Source organism: Anabrus simplex, chromosome 6, assembly GCF_040414725.1.
Source record: "Anabrus simplex isolate iqAnaSimp1 chromosome 6, ASM4041472v1, whole genome shotgun sequence".
Classification (NCBI taxonomy): Eukaryota; Metazoa; Arthropoda; class Insecta; order Orthoptera; family Tettigoniidae; genus Anabrus; species Anabrus simplex.
This window is the reverse complement of record NC_090270.1, coordinates 214,322,768-214,326,994: the sequence shown is the minus strand read 5'-3', so window position 1 is coordinate 214,326,994 and position 4,227 is coordinate 214,322,768.

Sequence of the window (4,227 nt, the reverse complement as noted above, 5' to 3'; positions counted from 1 at the left end):
TATCATTCACTCATTTCTCCACGTCTTTCTCCGCCTAATTTCTTACATGTGCGACTCTCAACCATTTTTCCCACCTGTGTTTTCTGCTTGTCTCTGCTATGCGAGTTTCAAGCTGGGTATATGGAATAAACAGACTATCGGTCGACTACGACGCATTTAGCTCCCCTTGCTGTTGAGCTCGATAATGATGCTTTGTAATCCACTGCTAGCTGTTGTTAAATCCTGTGTGATAATTGCGGTCAATAGAGTGAACTGCACGCCACGCCCAAAGGGTCCACTTCACAAAGAGCTGTTTCAGCCAAGTGCATACAAGAGACTCTCTCCCTTTTGTCTGCCGATAATTGTGTTAATAGTATCGACCATCGACTGCCAACACGCGAGGAGACTGCCTGGTTCACTGTGGTTCTGCCAGCGGCCCGCGAGCCAAATCCCGTCCGCGTTGGCATTCAACCAGTCCTCGAAGGAATTCGGAAAGTAACTAAAATATTAGTCCGCCTCTGGGGTGTAGTGGTTAGTATGATCAGCTGCCACACCCGGAGGTCCGGATTCGATTCCCGGCTCTGCCACGAGCATTTGAAAATTAGTACGAGGGCTGGAACGGGGTCCACTCAGCCTCGGGAGGTCAAATGAGAAGAGGTGGGTTCGATTCCCACCTCAGCCATCCTGGAAGTGGTTTTTCGTGGTTTCCCACTTCTCCTCCAGGCAAATGCCGGGATGGTACCTAACTTAAGGCCACGGCCGCTTCCTTCCCTCTTCCTTGTCTATTCCTTCCAATCCCCCAATCCCCCAATCCCCCCCACAAGGCCCCTGTTCAGCATAGCAGGTGAGGCCGCTTGGGAGAGGTACTGGTCATTCTACCCAGTTGTATCCCTCGACCCAATGTCTCATGCTCCAGGACACTGCCCTTGAGGCGGTAGAGGTGGGATCCCTCGCTGAGTCCGAGGGAAAAACCAACCCTGGAGGGTAAACAGATTAAGAAATAAAGAAAGAAACTAAAATATTAAACAAATAGCACGTATTTCTCACGTTATAGGCTTCCTGTTGTTAATTGAATGATAACTGAAGTAGATAACGTCATGTGATTATTGTGTTTGTGCTTGATGGAAGCAACATTAGGGTAGAGTGATAGAACACATCCACACTATCCCCTGCCTGTCGTAATGTCATAGGAAGTGACTGAAAGGAAGTAGGCATTCTCGGCTGGGGAGCGTGGATTGGTGTCCACGGGTTTCCTAGCTGCTTCCACTTACTTGTTCCAATCATCTTGTTTTAATCTTTCCTATCCGACCCCGACAGTATTAGGTTTGCGAGGTCCATTCTCACATCCTTCGTGGCACTTCCCTCTCTTTCGCCGATAACTACATTCTTCATAGCATCGGAATTCTTCCTGCCCCCTACCCCCCCCCCCCCAATTAGTGTTAATAGAGGGTGACTGCTCAATTGTACTTCCTCTTAAAACATAATCACTACCACCACAACCATGTTAAGGTCGGGGTATTCGGCCTTTTATAAAATCATCCTTTACAGGAACATTAAATTTGGAGCAGTTATTCTCTTTCGATCTCTGTGTGCACCCGTCTGGTTTGAGACTGAAAAACTTGAACTTATTTATAAATTATTACTGTCTCAGTCCACAAGGTGAAATACATGTTCCTTTCTCCTTTTTCTTCTCTAGTCAGTGTTAAGAGCTACCTGGCTGCACTTCTTCGTTAAAACATAACCACCACCTCCACCAGGAAGGTTCTCGTAATGAATGATGTCTAAGTTGTGAATGAACAAATTAGATGAATTGTCCTCGTGTGAATCACCTTCGGTGGAGTCAGGCTGCATGGCTAAGTGGTTAGCGTGCTGGCCTTTCGTCACAGGGGTTCCGGGTTCGGTTCCCGGCAGGGTCGGGAATTTTAACCATCATTGGTTAATTTCCCTGGCACGGGGTCTGGGTGTATGTGCTATCTTCGTCATCATTCCATCCTCATCACGACGCGTAGGTCACCTACGGGAGTCAAATCAGAAAGACCTGCACCTGGAGAGACAAGCCCGTCCTGGGATCTCCCGGCACTGAAAACCATACGCCATTTCATTTCATACCTTCGGTGGAGGTGAATTAAAGGGTCTAGGAAGTGAATGTACTCTACTATGGAGAGTAGGGTGCGGCCTGGCCGAGGCGGTAAAGGCGTGCTCGGTTCGCCCGGAAGGACATGGGTTCGAATCCCCGCCAGGAAGTCGTAAACTTTAAGAAACGAGATTTCCACTTCCGGAGGTGCACATGGCCCTGAAGTTCACTCAGCCTACACCAAAAATGAGTACCAGGTTAATTCCTGGGGGCAAAGGCGGCCGGGCGTAGAGCTAACCACTCTACCCCATCAAGTGCCGAGGTTGCCGATAGTGGAAGCCTTTACCTTCCACCCCTCTAAGGGCCTTCATGGCCTGTACGGAGATGAAAAATAACTATGGAGAGTAAAAGAAGTAGTTAAAGATGTAGGAGACGATTGCCATGTTTTCAAAGTAAGAAGCATGGAAGCAGAAAGGCTCTCAGCGCTAACTTTGATTATACTTCCCTGGAATTTCACTAGTGTGAAAATGGAACGCCACGGTAAAGCTATGTTCAGGACTGCTGAAGGACTACATGACCTATACTATCGATACAAAATACATACATCTTCATTATAGACTGATATGCCCTGGAGCGTTTAGTCTGTATGCCTCCTACACACTCCCCTGTTAACAAATACCTCTGTGGTCACCTTTAGTACTACATTTCTTATATTTAAATCATCAAGTATAGTCATCGTCACCTCGATTTCCCTCTGCTTCTCTTAACCTCCAAGACTGAATCCATTATCCTTCTAGGTAACTGTCCTACTCCACTCGCCTCGCAAGACCTCATCATCGAAACCTGTTGATACAAATCCCTTAATCCATCGAGTTCGTAATAATAATATTGGCTTTACGCCCCACTAACTACTATTACGATTTTCGGAGACGCCGAGGTGCCGAAATTTAGTTTCGCAGGAGTTCTTTTACGTGCCATTAAATCTACCGACACTAGGCTGACGTATATGAGCACCTTCAAATACCACCGGACTAAGCCGGGATCGAACCTGCCAAGTTTGGGCCAGAAGACCAGCGTCTCAACCGTCTGAGCCAGGCAGCCCGGCTGAATCGAGTTCATTTATTGTTAGTCTTTATTTTCTTATTACGCATACCCTCGTAGCATTGTTCCCACCTGTTTGCACCAGCAACCATGTCTGTTACTTCCAACTTATGAATAAGATATCCTGAAGCAACCTACGTTTCACTCCCGTACCGAGCTGAGTAGCTCAGACGGTAGAAGCGCTAGTCTTCAAAGTTCAAATTGGTGCGTTCCATTATGGCTTACTCAGTCTCGTGTCGGTTGATTCATTGACATTAAGAGAACTACTGTGGGACAAACTTCCGGCACCTCGGATTTTCTGAAACCGTAACAGACTTGATAGCTGCAGTCGCTTAAATGCGGCCAGTATCCAGTAATCGGGAGATAGTGGGTTCGAGCCCCACTGTCGGCAGCCCTGAAGAAGGTTTTCCGTGGTTTCCCATTTTCACACCAGTCAAATGCCAGGGCTGTACCTTAATTAAGGCCACGGCCGCTTCCTTCCACTTCCTAGGCCTTTCCTATCCCATCGTCGCCAAAGACCTATCTGTGTCGGTGCGACGTAAAACAAATAGCAAAAAAGAAGTTAGACTTAGAACCAATTATATTATTAGTTTCACTTGCGTACAGCTAAGTCAGTCTGAAGGAAGACCGATGTAAAGATCAGTTCGTCCGAGAGCTCAATTCTTACAGAATACTGATTTGTTTTGTTATTTTATACAATTAGCTTTATGTCACATCAACACAAATAGGTCTTATGGTGACAATGGGATAGGAAAGAGCTAGGAGTGGCAAGGAAGCGCCGTAGCCTTAATTAAGGTACAGCCCCAGCATTTGCCTGGTGTGAAAATGGGAAACCACGAAAAACCATCTTCAGGGCTGCCGACAGTGGGGTTTGAACCCACTATCTCGTGAATGAAGAAAACTGTTGATCGCAACGGCGAGCTCATTACCAACCTGGGAGAATACATATCCTATGTACTAACTTGCTCTATATAAATATTATTCTTTCTTTCCTGGCCATTTACCCGATTATCTGAGATCGGCACTACTGTGAATTACGGCCGGATGCCCTTCCTGACGCCAACCCCATGATG